The sequence below is a fragment of the Tursiops truncatus genome, chromosome 15 (genome assembly GCF_011762595.2).
Source record: "Tursiops truncatus isolate mTurTru1 chromosome 15, mTurTru1.mat.Y, whole genome shotgun sequence".
In the NCBI taxonomy this organism is placed as follows: domain Eukaryota; kingdom Metazoa; phylum Chordata; class Mammalia; order Artiodactyla; family Delphinidae; genus Tursiops; species Tursiops truncatus.
The window spans coordinates 23,674,972-23,691,635 of NC_047048.1; the positions used below are offsets into that span (position 1 = coordinate 23,674,972).

General features: G+C 42.1%; 1 long non-coding RNA gene across 2 annotated transcripts in view; it reads left to right on the forward strand.

The window, feature by feature from the left end:
* Window positions 1-16,664, forward strand: part of LOC141276480 (uncharacterized) — a 358,207-nt gene that overhangs the window by 35,090 nt on the left and 306,453 nt on the right. The window contains exon 2 of one of the 2 annotated variants that reach the window (XR_012326090.1): window positions 8,847-8,927. The exons of the other annotated variant lie outside the window; for it this stretch is intronic. This is a non-coding gene — a long non-coding RNA (uncharacterized lncRNA). The remainder of the gene's footprint in view (window positions 1-8,846; window positions 8,928-16,664) is intronic. 2 annotated transcript variants of the gene reach the window in all.

The window sequence follows — 16,664 nt, forward strand, 5'->3', positions numbered from 1 at the left end:
GTGTCTGTTAGTCTTGTTTCCTTCCCACCAGACAAAAAGGAGACTTACACATGGAGACCTGCTGAGGTGCACTCAGGACTCTCCTGCAACAAAAAGTGAGGTTGCACAATGAAAACCTCAAGGAAAGGTTTTAAAAATTGTGCCAGGTGTGTCAGTAATCAGGACAAATCTTTTTATTTATTAATTTTTCTATTGTGGTCGAATACACATGACATAAAATTTACCATTTAAGCCATTTTAAAGCGTATAATTCGGTCCCATTCAGTGCATTCACAATATCATGCAGCCATCACCTCTACCTAGTTCCAGACTATTTTCATCACCCCAAAAGAAAATCCAGTGTCCATTAAGCAGTCACTCCCTATCTCCCTCTCTTTCCAGCTCCTGGCAACTACTAATCTGCTCTCTGTCTCTATGGGTTTGTTTATTCTGGATATTTCATGTAAATGGAATATGCTACCTTTGTGTCTGGCTTCTTTCACTGAGCATCATGTTTTCAAGGTTCATTCATGTTGGAGCAAGTGCTTCATTCCTTTCTGTGACTGAACAATATTCCATCGTATAGATATAATACATTTTATTTATCCCTTCATCAGTTGGATAAGCCTATTTTTAAGCTTCTTTTATCCAATAGGTAAGCAATGTTTAACAACTTTTTATTTTGGAATAATTTTAGATTTACAGAAATTTATAGACAGTACAGAGAGTTCCCATATTATACACACACCCCCACCTCCAGTTTCCTCCACTGTTAACATCTGACATCCCCAGAGCACATTTGTTAAAACTCAGAAACAGACACTGGCACTTTGCTATTAACTAAACTGCAGACTTTATTTGGGTTTTGCCAGGTTTTCCATTAATGCCCTCTTTTTGTCCAGGATCCAATCCAGGATACCACATTGCATTTAGTTGTCATGACTCCCCAGTCACCTATGGTCTGTGACACTTTTTCACTCGTTCTTTATTTTTATGACCTGACAGTCTTGAGTCTACCGGCCAGGTATCCTGTAGAAAGTTCCCCAGTCTGGGTTTGCTGGATGCTTTTTTCATGATTACACTGGAGGGATGTGTTTTTTGTGCATGTTATCCAGACACATCTCCACTGGGAATAATTTTGCCTATAAAAATATGACCCCCTTAGGGGTGTAAAGAGGGCATTAACTTGTCTTTTTTTCATTCTTTGAGTGATTGCAAATGCTATCCAATCTACCCCCCATAGGCTCTGCAGATAGTTAGGTTCCCATTTTATAGGTGAGGCAGCAGGCGCCTTGTGAGTGGCAGAAAGGAGATTCTGACCCAGAAGCCAATGCCATGATCTGTCCACGACTCCACATGCACATGCTGGTGGGCGGCTAACAAATGGGTTTGTCCAAGGGCATGTTCAACTGTACGCTCAGTTCCTCTCTGGAAGAGTTTCAGTATCATCTAATTAGGTAACATGGTAGCAGGGCAACCATTACTTATAGTAGATGTGGAGTTGTAAATTATTCTATTTAATTAAGGACTGCTCCCTTCCTATTAAAGGAAAGCTTATCATAGGTTAGTAAATTTATTGGGAACACTTAACTTTAGCTAATTAAGCCGTTTGAACTCAAGGCAAGGGCATTCATTAATAATCAAGCCCAAGCAGTTGAGGGCAATTAGTGAAACAGCTGGTCTTTATCTCACTGATAAAGGGTGGTTAATAGAGATCTTTACAGCTGTTATAAATGTCCCCAAAGCAATATCTTTTTCAAAAGTTTGCGTTAGTTAAAAATATAGAGGAAGTGGGACTTCCCTGGTGGTCCAGTGTCCAACACTCCACGCTCCCAATGCAGGGGGCCCGGATTGTGTCCCTGGTCAGGAACTAGATCCCGCATGCGGCAACAAAGATCCCGCACGTGGCAACGAAGATCCCACGTGCCGCAACTAAGACCCGGTGCAGGCAAATAAATAAATAAATATCTTAAAAAATATATAGAAGAAGGAACTAAATTTAAAAGGACTGAGTTGGTAGCAATCTTGGTCTCCCAGCCCTAAGCCGAGGGCCAGAAGGAAGTGGAATTCATCAGCCGTGGCCCCGTTCCCAGCCATCTCCATGTTTTTCTGGGCAGAGCCTGATCTGGAAGTCAGCATCGTACTTGTCTTTCCCACTGGAATCTTGGCTGCCTGAGGAGCAAAGGGCAAGTGTTGATCATCTATACACGCAGAGATCATATTTTTTGAAAGAAAAATGGAGGAATGTGGTCTGACAAACTGTTTCTTTTCTGATCTGTGATGTCTTTATATAGAAAGTCTCACAGAGATCCCCTTTGTAAATGATATTGGCTTAAAATTCTTCTTCTTAAACTGAAGTGTAAGGCATTGACTCTGAAAAATCTTGGCTGGATGTCTTGGAGAACGTCCCACATCGGGATTTGTCTAAGGTTTCCTTTTGGTGTTTAACGTTAAGTTCCTCTATCCCCTACATTTCCTGTAAACTGGAAGTTTCCTTCAGAGCCTTGATTAGATTGAAGTGAAACATTTTGGCAAGCATGCTTCAAGGTGATACCATGTATTTCACGTGCCTCATGCCAGGAGGTACATAAATGTCTTTTTGTTCCCCTCTTGGTGATGCCAATCTTGAGCCCTGCGTTGAAGAGGTAACACCAGACCTCTGCATTGCAGAGGTACATTTCCCCCTCTGGAATCGGTACACAGTATATGGGCTGTTCCCTTTATCTGCAGTACTTCTCCCATGGCCTCCCTGCGCTTGATGTTCTCATCATTCTGGCCTCTACTCAAGTGTCACCTTCTCTCGTTGGGCGTTAGGCACCTGCTCTCAGGTGGCCTGCAAGGCCCTGTGTGCTCTGCCCTTGGCTGGCTCCTGGACTCATCTTGAACAAACCTCCCTTCCCTGTTGCAGCCCGGCCACACTGTCCACCTTTCAGTGCCTGGAGTGTGACGTGCTCCCTTCTGTCAAAGACGTGCCTGGAACACATGGCTCGCCTTCTTACCCAGTTATCCCCTTCTCATCCTTTAGGGTTAAACTAGGGTCCTTTCCTGAGGGATGTCTTCCTGGACTGTGCAGCCCAGTCTGGGTAAAATCCCACTTTTGAATGTTCCCAAGGTGCCACATAAGTTTCCTGTGTGGTGCTCATCACACTTGGAATTTTCCGTTTTATTTAGGTGATTATCATACTCATTTCTGTCTTCCCCTCAGAAGCTAAGCTTCACAGGGCCAGGGCACCTGCCTAGTTTTGTTCATCCTTGTAAACCCCAAACACCTAGCACAGTGCTTTGCACATAGTAGGTACTCAAGAAACATTTGTTGAATGAATGGTCACTAGTTGAATGGCTTCAGGGAGACCCTGTGATAAGGACTTCCTGAAGGATCCTGGTCCTATTTGGTACTGGGAAGTTTCTTTTCTTTCTTTCTTTCTTCTTTTAAAATATTTATTTATTTGGCCGCACCTGGTCTTAGTTGCGGCATGCAGGATCTAGTTCCCTGACCGGGGATAGAATCTGGGCTCCCTGCATGGGGAGCACAGAGTCTTAACCACTGGACCACCAGGGAAGTCCCGGTACTGGGAAGTTTCTAGACTAAGGGTTGACAACCTTTTTCTGGAAAGGACTAGGTAGTAAATATTTTCCGCTTGCTGGGCCAGATGATTGACTGGGTTGACTGGGTTTCCCCATCTGTAAAAAGGAAAATAGTAATAGTTCCTAGCTCATATGATTATTATGAAGGTTCCATAAGCTAATATATGTGGTGTTTAAAGTGGCTGGTACATAATCTCGCTTTTAGCTGGGTTTTGGCTGTTATTTTGGGACTTTCATATGGTGGGGACAAAGGCAAGAAGCGCATTCATCAGTAACGAAACACATGTTACTATCAGCTAGAAGAAAGCATGGCAAATAGAAACCCTACTGGATTTCCACATGGGTGTCAGTGACAGGCGGCCTTGATTAAAGACCTGAGAAGTCACAGTGGGAAGAGCCGCCTTGTTCCCAGAGGAAAATGGCAATCTGCAGAAAGAAGCAGCACAAGGCTTAGGGTGGGAGAGCTGGAAAGAGAGGCACAGCAGAATATTACTGAATCATTGTAATATTTTCCCTAGGAAAGTCCCAGGGGTCCTTGCGGAGGCCTTAATCGCCTATTCTAGGCGGCAGAAGCTTAGTTCCTCACTCTTTGCGAGCTGTGCTCCCTATGGCCTCTGTCTGTCTCCGTTAGAGCCTAATCATATTTGAAAGTAGTTTTTATCTGTGATTATTCATCCGTATGTGAGGAGCTTACGTGTCTAAGCTGCCACTTCCATCAAATCCAAGCACGTGGTCCCCTTAATACACACAGGCCTAGGGCTGGCGAGAAAAGCAGTCCCCACCCCCATCCCCGCAGGGAGAGTCTAGCGAATTAGAGGGGACCAGCTCTGGGGCTGGGTGGAGGGGGGGAAGGGGGAAGGGAAGGCAGAGGGTGGCGGCGTTGGCATTGAGACCTGAGGCAAAATAACTGATAATATAAGGAACTACAGTCAGGCCTCTAAATCGACAGGTGGGCTTGTCCTAAGGCATGGCTTCTCAGACTTTAATAAGATGGTGTCTGTGAAGATTACATATTAGCTTAGAGAACAATATTTCATTTTCACTGGCTCTTTCTAAACTGTGGGAGATGATGTGCCGGGCTAAGTTTAATGCTACGCACATGTTTCAGGTTAATTCTGTGTTAAATTGTGGTGGGGATTAGAGGGGAATTTCACCACCCTTCAAAAGGTGGTGGGATGCTGACATGGGGGCAGGGAGCCAGCCCATGGGGTAGGCCAAGAACAAAGGTGCAGGGCACCAGGCTAGAGCAAAGACAAAGCTTTTTGATTGCCCCGTTTCTCCTACTGATTTTTTGGTTTTGTTTTTCTCAGTTTTGTGATATAATTCATTACCCATTTAAGGTGTACAGTCCAGTGGGTTTTAGTATATTCACAGTGCTGTGCAACCATACCACAATCAATTTTAGAACAGTTTCATGCCAAAGAAGAATCCCCATACCCATTAGCAGTCACTCCCCATTTCTCACCAACCTCCCAGCCCTGGGCAACCACTAATCTACTTTCTGTTTCCATAGATTCACCTATTCCGGACATTACATGTAATTGGAATCATACAACATATGGTCTTTGCAACTGGTTTATTTCACTTAGCATCATGTTTTCAAGGTTCATCCATGCTGGAGCATGCATCAGTGCTTCATTCCTTTTTATGGCTGAATAATATTCCATTGTATGGACATACCACATTTTATTCATCCATTCATCTGTTGATAGACATTTGGATTGTTTCCAATTTTTGGCTATTATAATCATTTGTTACAAGGTTTTGTGTGGACATATGTTTTCATTTCTCTTGGATATATACCTAGGAATGGAATTGCAGGGTCTTGTGGTATCTCTCTGTTTAACCTTTTGAGGAACTACCAGACTGTTTTTCAAAGTGGCTGTACCACATTACATTCCCAACAGCACTGTGTTCTCTGTATCTTCACCAATATTTGTTATTATCTCTTTTTTTGACTATAGTCATCCTCGTGCTTCCCATCCTATTGTTTAATCATAGTCTTAATGACCATTCCATCAATGTGTTGGGTTGGCCAAAAAGCTCGTTTCTGTTTTTCCATTACATCTTATGGAAAAACCTGAACTAACTTTTTGACCAACCCTATATTACCTAGAAGGAGCACTTTTTGGAAAATGTGCTCAGGGGTGCAATTGTTACTCTATCTCTCACAGCTAGACCACAGGTCCAGATGTGCAGGTCACCACCTGCTGTTTGTAGGGTTTGAGTTAAGAGTACAAACAGAGGCTCACATACTGTATGTTTACATATTTAAATGTAAATCAATATCTGTTTTATCCTCCTGCCTTGGTAAATAAACCTTCATAGTGACAAAATTAAAAAATTCAAATAAAGCTAAGGTTTTTGTTTTGTTTTGTTTTTTTTGGTATTTTGGCCATGCTGTGCAGCATGTGGGATTGTTTCCTGACCAGAGATTGAACCCAGGCCTCCACAGTGAAAGCACTGAATCCTAACCACTAGGCCACCAGGGAACTCCCCCAAAGCTAAGATTTTTATATGACCAAAGGTTGGCACAATATTTAAGACTATTCAATTAAATTACTGGATGCTTTTCGGATAGTCTGTAAGTGGGCTGGCTGGCAGTGTTTGGATGAGTAAGAAAAGACACCTATAATTCATAAATTATATTTTCCTTAAAATTTCTTGCCTTAATTTTAGCAAAATCACTAATAGTGTTTTTATAATCAAGATTTTCACTAATTTGTGTTTATTGACAATAATGATTTTGTGATTATAAATGAAATATAATTGGATTAAAAATATTCAATATTTGGATATAGTTTCACCAAGAAAATATATTACAGGTAAAAATTTAAAAATTAAAATTATAACTGATGTGTTTTAAAAAAAGTTATTTCTTCCTGAGGTAGTCAAAATAATTTATTAAAATTAAAAGGTAAAATACAAATTATAAATAAATGTTAATAATTTAAATATTCAAATATTGAAAGTCAATATTTGAATACTTTAATATTTAATAGTCAAATATTGAAATATTCAAAATTTAATTTTTAACATTTTAATTAGATTTTATTGCATGTTTTTATTTAAAAACTATTCATAATTCTAATTTTCCATGTCCATTCAGTCATCAATGCCAAGAATCAGTATTATGGTCCTATGTTATGCCCAGACTTCTACATATACAAAATTAAGAGTAATATGAATTATTTAGTACTCCAGCATTTTTCTCGGCCACCACGTGCAGCGATTGCAAATGCCATACTGATTCCTGCAAAGGTCCAGAGCCACAAATTGGAACACAAAGGGAAGCTAGAAATAAGCTTGCCTCACCATGGGGAAATGGTGCTATGTTGTGCAAGAATCTATCGCAGTGACTCTATCCGAGAGACAGTATCTGACAAGTTAGTTCATTTGTCCTCTCTCTCACCTAAGCGCTCCTGCCACTCAGACCCCCGCCGGCACCCCCCAGGCAGTGCTCATCTCTGCTTTGGCATTGGCACCACACCCCAATCTTCAAGCCGTTTGACACCGTTGCCTTCCGTTTTGAGGACAGAGGTCAAGATCTTGGAGAGGTGTTTCTCTGGGGCTTGAATGGTATCGCTCATCAGAGTGGATGTTTTGGGTAATGGGTCATGCTTTGATGGTGCAGATCCCAAGTGATAGAGGTGCCCCCTGTTGTTCAGGTCTGAGGGTTGTCCTACAGGTGTGTGTGGGGGAAGAGGGATTTGAGGAAGAGCTTCTGGGCTTTAACACCTGGATGGCATCTTGAAGTGCATAACCCATCTTCTTTTGATGCTTGTGGGAACTTTTCTCCATATTTCTCATCTGGGCAGTATTTTCTCACTTCTGATTTTACTGTTCTGTGAATAGTACTAAGAGCTAAGACTTTTATGGGTCAGAGTGGTAGGCTTTTCCATTTTATTTAAGGATGCAAGTATTATTTTCCTAATAATGGTTGGTTTTGGTTTTGTGGACCAAAAGCATTGCTACAAACACCTATTCTCAAATATTCTTATCCACAGATAAAGAACTAGGTAGATGCTATGGTGCTGGATAAAAAAGTCAACAACAAACCACCCAACGTTACTTGAGCAATTTTATTTGACTATTAGCAGAGAATATTTTGCACTAGAGGCTTATATCAAGTAATAACTGAATGTTAAGCAAACAGGTCATCAATTATTAAAATGCAGCTGCTATTAATGTAATCCTTTACATTTCAGTAACACCAGCATTTGGAGGGGGGATGTAAAGCTGGTTAGAATCATCTGATGTGCAAAATAAGAATATAACCATGGTCCCTTTGCAAAAAATTTTTTTGGAGGATTTAGCTCTAAATTTTCCGTTTAGGAGTGGGTTGTGACTGGGAAAGAGAGGTGTAAAATCCAGTCTGATGTAGCAATATCTGATCAAGATGTCAGCACAAGCAATATTCTGAAGGCTTAGGGCTCTTGCAGAACCAAAGTTTACCTTTAATACAGGATGCAGATAATTTTCTTTATTGGCCCAACTTAGGACAACTTCTTTTTGTGAACACATTTTCTTTTACTTAGTTTTTGGAATATAGACAATACATTTGCATGGTTAAAAAACTAAAAAGTAAAAAAAAAAAACAAAAAACAGTGCAAACTCTTCCTCCCATTTCTGTCTCTATCTACCTGCCCCCCATTCCCCTCGACAATAAATCACTGCCATCATTTTTATGTATCTATACAGCACACAGTGAGCTTCCTCATTCTTTATTTCTAGCCACGGAGTACCCTATTATGCTTTGCAGTATACTGTTTAACCAGTCTACTCTAGATGGACAGTGGGTTGTTTCCAATTATTTCTTAAGCTATACACACTGCAGTGAATAACCTTGTACATGCTTGATGTTACATATATTTAGGATAAATTTCCAGATGTGGAATTGCTGGGTTAAATTGTAATATGCATTTATGATTCTGATAGATATTGCCAAATTTCCCTCCATGGGGACAGTAGCCATTTGTGCCCTGGGTAGCAATGAATGCGAATGTCTGCTTCCCCAGGAAGAACAGTTTGCGTGGAGACTATCCCACTGGGCACCAACTTTTAGGAGAGAATAGCGCTTGCACCTTCGTTTCCTCATCTGTGAAACGGGGCTTTAAGAGTACCTACAGCCTCTGGTAGCTGGGAAAGTCCCATGAACTAATGCACACAAAAAGCACTGAGCTCAGTTCAGACATAGTAAACGCTTAAAAAATGCTGTCAGTTATTACGTGGGTCAAATAAATAATGCCACTTAGAGATTGTTCCATCTCTGCCTCTGTTAGGAGATGGTGTGTTAACATCTATGTCATGAAGCTACAAAGGCACTGAACATCTTCTTGGAGGAAGAGGAATCTTGGTTCTAGGTAAGCAGATGTGAGCCCCTCTGTTGGGTGTGGTTGGAGGAAACTGGAGGCTGCGAGCGGAAGAGGGAGGTGATGAGGCAGCGCAGCAGGAGCAGAGACTCTGCAGTGAGCCCTGCAGAGGGAAAGCAGATCTGCGCTTCAGCGTGCTTTGACACCAAACCTCATCTCCAAGTGGAGTTGGCAACATAGCTTTATGGTTGGAAGCTCTTTCTCTGGAGTCAGACAGCCGTGGGTTCAAATCCCGGCTCTGTCACTTGCTAGTAGGGCGACCTTGGGCACATTCACATTTCTGATCCTCATGCTGTTCGTCTGTCAGCTGAGGACAAATGCCACAGTAGAAGCATTTCCAGGCTGCTTGTACGTTCACAGGGAGGCTGTGAGGATTACATGACGTAATAGTTCTAAGGCACAGATCATCGTGCCTGGCACACATAAATATCAGCAACTATTAAGGGCATCAAACGAATAGGGCTTTACAAGTTCTGTGTCTCTGTGGCGGAAGAGAGACGCCAAGGGGGTGCACATTAACAAATCCAAGTCATGAAATCAGAAAAGGCCCATTCGGATGGATGTACAGTTAGAGGAAAAAATGCCTCTTAGCAGGCATGTTATTTGTTACAAAGCAAAACGAATCTGTAAGCATCGTATTGCAGATGCAGGGGAGGGAGATCCTGAAAAAATTTCCTGCAGTCTTGAGACAGCAGATGGAAAATGAGTTGTATGGTACTGATTGCTGCTAATTTAAGACATAGGAAAATCACTGATAATCTCTCAGCATTCTCTGCTTTTTTATGTTATTTATTAAAGGTAAAATAGTCATACTTTTTCATACATTATCTTTATCTCTTTGTCTCATTTTCACGTTAAGGACGTATGTTCCTTAAACACGTCTACTGCTTCTACTTAGTTTTCTCAACCCACTACTCTTTGTAAGAATTAAATCCTTGTGCTTGGGATTCATCAACTGTGCACTCTCCTTGCCTGGAAGGCCCTAATCTGTCTGCTCTGCTTTGCAGGCTCCTACTCTTCAATCAGCCATCACCTTCTTTGTGAAAATGTTCAATACCACCAGCCATCAATGGCTCTTTCTTCTTTGATTCCATGGGACACTGTCAATGTTTCCTTTATAGCATCTTTTATTTTAGGCTTTAGTTTTTTGTGTGCACATCTATCTCTCCCTTTGCACTGGGAAGTCTTTGTCAAAGATTGTGTCCCTCCTTCCCTTTCTTCCTTCCAAGTTTGTCAAACATGTATTGTCAGGCCCCGTGACAGGTCTGGAGGGAAGATTGCAACACAGTGTGGGAGCAATTAAAGACCCAGGCACTGAGCTTCACATGACACAATTCCCTCATTCCATCCTCTAAATGACCCTAGAGGCACCTGTTATTATTCTCATTTTACTGTTGAAAAGCTCAAGTCAGATAGGAAATAGAAGTTGCCAAAGAACATAGTTGGCTGCAAGTGGTTGCAGATTGGTGTTGGGGGAGGGTCAGGAGACCCCCTGGAGGAAGCAATGCCCAGCAAAATTGTGACCCTGAGAAGGATTTGGCCAGGTGAAGGAGAGCCAGAAAGGAATTCCAGGTGGAGGGCGCAGGTTGTGCAAGAACCTTACTCATCGCCTCATGCCCAATATTTGCACAGAGTGTGCCGCATAGTAGGTGCTTATTAAATATTTGTTGTAAGAATGCATTTCTGTTGCTGAAGTCCCCAGGACTGATAGTTCAACTCTGGGTTCAAGATCATGACATTCCGCAGGGTTCTTCCAATAAGGTTTCATTTTTGCTGAGGTCCTGGGGATGCAAGGACCACTGTCCCATCTTGGTAGAGCATGTCCCCAAATTGTTTTCATTCCACCCCACAAAGATACAGTACAGAGGCGTCTTCCTCTACCTCCACCCTTTCGATGTCCAGAGAGCACGCCCCAACCCGCAGGTTAGTGAGATTGAGCAAAGCTTTGAGCATAGATGGGCAATTGCTGGGTGGACAGCTGGTAGGGTCCCTTGACTGAGGCCATCTATAGGCCACACAGCTCTGGGGTACTCGAAAACTGCCCCTTAATGATGGGGACCACACTCAGGAAACATGAATCTTAGGGAGTCTGCTTATGGTCTGGCCATACCTCCTAACTCTTCCTTCTCATCATCTCCTTCCCATCTCTCCTCTCCATAGCCTTGGGGAATATCGTTCTAGTCTAAACGGGGGTGAGGCAGATGGAGACTCTCCTCTTCCTCTTGCTTTTGCTCAAGCTGCTTTGTCAAGGACAGGAATCTTCTTTCTTTTATAGCATGGAAGTTAATACCAAGGACTCTGGAGCCAGACTGCTAGGGGTTCTCAACCTGGCTCTGCTTCTTACCAGCTTTGTGATTTGGGGGAAGATGTGGGTTTGCATACCTCAATTTTCCCACTGGTAAAATGGGGTTAGTAACAATACCCATTTCATAGGATTTTACAAGAAAATTTAAAGGAATTAAAGCATTAGGATAGGGCAGTATCTGGCACATTGTTGGTACAATGTATGTGATGATGATGGTGACGATGATGACGACGACAGTGATAATGATTAAAATTACACAAACCACTTCTCTTCTGGTTCTTTCGTATACTAAAAGTTAATGGCCCATGGCCCTAACTAAATGGAAATAGTTCTTCTTTTCCTCTAAGACAAGGCGAGCTTAGACTTTCTTATTGTCTAGAGCAATAAACAAAGGGAAGAAAAAGGAAACTATTACATTTCACATTAAAATAGTACGACTGCTTACATAAATGTTATACCCAAAGTTGTTTGAGTTGATATGTTACTCAGAACTGGAAGAAACCTAATCTAGTCCATGTACTAAAATTATGATGGGTAAACTGAGACTCAGAGAAAGGAACTGACTAATGCATGGACCACAGACACGGGGCTGGAACTTGAACCCATGTCTCCTGATCTCTTTTCATGTTCCCTGCATTGCCCCACAACCAAGGGAAGAAATACAGGGAAGAAATACAGCCATTTTTTGGAAGGTTCTCTAATTTCTTCTATGACAGTGGTGAATGAATACTTTTTGTGTGTGAAGAGCCTGATAGTAAAATGTTTTCTGCTTTGTGGGCCATATGTCTCTGTCACAGCTACTCAACTCTGCCATTGCAGAGTGAAAGCAGCTATAGACACTATGCAAATGAGTGGATGTGGCTGTGTTTCAGTAAAACTTTATTTATTTATTATTTTAAAAATGTGTTTATTTAATTTATTTATTTTTGGCTGCGTTGGGTCTTCATTGGTGCACGTGGGCTTTCTCTAGTTGCAGCGACCGGGGGCTACTCTTCATTGCAGTGCCCGTGCTTCTCATTGTGGTGGCTTGTCTTTGTTATGGAGCACAGGCTCTAGGCGCGCGGGCTTCAGTAGTTGTGGCACATGAGCTCAGTAGTTGTGGCTCGCGGGCTCTAGGGCGCGGGCTTCAGTAGTTGTGGTGCACGGGCTTAGTTGCTCTGTGGCAGGTGGGATCTTCCTGGACCAGGGCTCCAACCCATGTCCCCTGCATTGGCAGGCTGATTCTTAACCACTGCGCCACCAGGGAAGTCCAGTAAAACTTCATTTATAAAAAAAGATGATGGGCCCTCCCGTCAGGAAACTTGCACAAGCCTCTTAGATAGCCTCATCCACCAGAGGGCAGACAGCAGAAGCAAGAAGAACTACAATCCTGCAGCCTGTGGAACAAAAACCACATTCACAGAAAGAGAGACGAGATGAAAAGGCAGAGGGATATGTACCAGATGAAGGAACAAGATAAAACCCCAGAAAAACAACTAAATGAAGTGGAGATAGGCAACCTTCCAGAAAAAGAATTCAGAATAATGATAGTGAAGATGATCCAGGACCTTGGAAAAAGAATGGAGGCAAAGATCGAGAAGATGCAAGAAATGTTTAACAAAGACTTAGAAGAATTAAAGAACAAACAGAGATGAACAATACAATAACTGAAATGAAAACTACACTAGAAGGAATCAATAGCAGAATAACTGAGGCAGAAGAACGGATAAGTGACCTGCAAGACGGAATGGTGGAATTCACTGCTGTGGAACAGAATAAAGAAAAAAGAATGAAAAGAAATGAAGACAGCCTAAGAGACATCTGGGACAACATTAAACGCAACAACATTCACATTATAGGGGTCCCAGAAGGAGAAGACAGAGAGAAAGGACCCGAGAAAACATTTGAAGAGATTATAGTCGAAAACTTCCCTAACATGGGAAAGGAAATAGCCACCCAAGTCCAGGAAGTGCAGAGTCCCATACAGGATAAACCCAAGGAGAAACACACCGAGACACATAGTATCAAATTGGAAAAAATCAGAGACAAAGAAAAATTATTGAAAGCAGCAAGGGAAAAACAACAAATAACATACAAGGGAGCTCACTATCATTATTCTGAATCAGTTTCAGCTGATTTCTCAGCAGAAACTCTACAAGCCAGAAGGGAGTGGCATGATATACTTAAAGTGATGAAAGGGAAGAACCTACAACCAAGATTACTCTACCTGTCAAAGATCTCATTCAGAATTGATGGAGAAATCAAAAGCTTTACAGACAAGCAAAAGCTAAGAGAATTCAGCACCACAAAACCAGTTTCTCATTGTGGTAGCTTCTCTTGTTGCGGAGCATGGGCTCTAGGTGCACGGGCTTCAGTAGTTGTGGCGCATGGGCTTAGTTGCTCCATGGCATGTGGGATCTTCCCGGACCAGGGCTCAAACCTGTGTCCCCTGCATTGGCAGGTGGATTCTTAACCACTGCGCCACCAGGGAAGCCCTATGATTACTGTTTTTGACAACGTATTTTACATTTACTTGTTTTGTGTATCCCTTAATGGCTTATTGTGGATATATATGATTTTACTACTTTTGTCCTTTAACCTTCCTATTAGCTTTGTTTGTGGTTGATTTACTACTTTTACTATATATATGCCTTTACTAAAGAGATTTTTCCTTTTGTAATTTTCATGTTTCTAGTTGTGGCCTTTTCTTTTTCACTTAGAGAAGTCCCTTTAACATTGCTTGTAAAGCTGGTTTGCTGGTGTTGAACTCTTTTAGCTTTTGCTTGTCTGTAAAAGTTTTGATCCCTCCATCAAATCTGAACGAGAGCCTTGTCAGGTAGAGTATTCTTGGTGGTAGGTTTTCCCCTTTCTTCACTCTAAATATATTATGCCACTCCCTTCTGGCTCGCAGAGCTTCTGCTGCAAAGTCAGCTGATAGCCTTATGGGAGTCCCATGTATGTAACTTGTTGCTTTTCCGTTGCTGCTTTTAATATTTTATCTTTAATTATTGCCGTTTTAATTGTAATATGTCTTGGTTTGATCCTCTTTGAGTTGATCCTGTTTGCAACTCTCTGTGCTTCCTGGACTTGGATGTCTTTTTTCCTTCCAAGTTAGGAAAGCGTTCAGCTATTATATCTTCAGATATGTTCTCAGCCCTCTTTTCTCTCCCTTCTCCTTCTGGGACCCCTATAGTGCAAATATTAGTGTGCTTCTTTTTGTCCTAGAAGTCTCTTAAGCTGTACTCATTTCTTTTCATTCTTTTTTCTTTTTTCTGTGAAGTGTCAGAGTTTTCCACTACTCTGTCTTCCAGCTCACTGATCCATCCCTCTGTATCATTTAGTCTGTTGATTCCTTCCAGTGTATTTTTCATTTCAGTTATTGTATTTTTCATTTCAGTTATTGTATTTTTCATCTCTGTTTGGTTGTTCTTTATATTTTCTAACTCTGTTTAAAACTTCTCACTTCTCACTCTGTTTGTCTACACTCTCCTGAGCTCTTTGATCATCTTTACAGTCATTACCTTGAACTCTTTATTGGGTTGATTGGGTGTCTCCACTTCACTTAGTTCTTGTTCTGGGGTTTTATCTTGTTCTTTCTTTTGGAACATGTTCCTCTGTCTTATCATTTTGTCTGGCTTCCTGTTTTTATTTCTGCATATGTGGTAGGTTGGTTATGTTTCCTGACTTTGGAGAAGTGGCCTTTTGTAGGAGACATTCTATGTGTCCCAGCAGCACACTCCCCTCTGGTCACCAGAGCTATATGCTGTAGGGGTGCCCCCTTTGTGGGCTGCATGGGTCCTTCTGCTGTGGTGGGTGACTACTGTGGGTAGTCTGATGGGCATAGCTGGCTCCCAGTCCAGTTGGTTGCCAGGCCCTGCCCTGTGCAGAGGCTTCTGCCTGCTGCTTGGCAGGGCTGGGTCATGAGGCAGCTGACTGTGGAACCCTGGGGGCCCCAGGGCTACTGCTGGCTCACTGGTGTGTGGAGGTGGGGTCTAGGAGATCCCAGAGCTGGTGCCGGCCCAAGTCCTGGGGGTATTGTGGCCCACTGGCAGGCAAAGCTGGGCCCTAGGATCTGGCTGCAGGCCCCACGAAGTAATTTTAATCTGTTGCATGAGAATTATCCACTCAGTTCCCAGAGATTACCTTGCTTTATTAGGAAATAAAAAAATAAGTGGAAAGAAGAGAATATGTGTTTAGAGATGCTTTGCTTTAGTCTGAGGAAATCAGTCCACAGAAGAGGCCACAGGCGGGTTGGCAGAGTGAAGTTTAATCTTTATCAAGTAAGCGTGCAGTTAAGAAAATGCCAAGAAACATTCTGTGAGTTGCATAGTTATCTGCATCTTTTGAAATGGTTTATGATAATTATTTATTAATTATCTATTGCTGCATGATAATCACACTCAAATTTAATAGCTTAAAACAAGACATACTATCATCTCACAGTTTCTGTGATCAGGAATCCAGGTACAGCTTATCTGCCTTCGCTGCTTCAGGGTCTCTCACAAGCCGCAGCCAAGGTGTCAGCCAGGCTGGGGTTTCATCTGAAGACTCAGCAGAGGAAAGACCCACTTCTAAGGTCCTGTGGTTGTTGGCAGAATTCAGTTCTTTAAAGGTCATTGAACTGAGGGCTTCAGTTCTTAGCTGGCTGTTGGCACCCTCAGTGTCTTGCTGTGAGACATCTCCAGTATGGCAACTGGCTTCATCAGAGCATGTAAACCAAGAACGCAATAGAGTCTCCTAGCAAGATGGAACTCACAATCTCCTGTAAACTAATTATGGAAGTGACCTTTACAATCTTCTGTTGATTAGAAGTAAGTCACAGGTGTTGCCTGTCCGAAATGGAGAGGTTTACACAGGACATGCGTACCAGGAGGTGGGGATGATTGGGAGACATCTCAGAGTCTACTTGCTACAGGGAAGGAGTAGCAGTGATCTCAGCCTATAACGAGTGACATGTTGGGAAGGTCTCTGAAGCCATATTTACTCTGAAGGATGGGTGATTGTTGATGACTGTCATGGGCAGAAAAGGGGGTTATGTGCTCGTGCTGCACATTTTCCATCTCTAACTCAAAGCTCTGTTTTGCTTCTGGGAAATCTGAACTGAGGCTAGACCATTCAACCCCATAAATCTAAGTGCTGGATAAGACAGGGCCCATGTAACAGTTAGGGACTCTTTATGGCAAGCAAGAGAAAATCTAACCCAACTGGTATAAGAAAAGAGAGAATTACTGGCTTACATAACTGGAACATCCAAGAGTAAATCTCAGTTCAGGGTTTGAAGTGCTATATTTTATTTGTTTGTTTATAATTTTTATTTTTTGGATTAGTCTTATTGAGGTCATATTATGTATGGCAAAGTCCACACTTTTCAGTGTACAATTCAGTGGGTTTTGACAAACACATCCAGTCATGTGATCACCACCACAGTCAGGATATAGAACGTT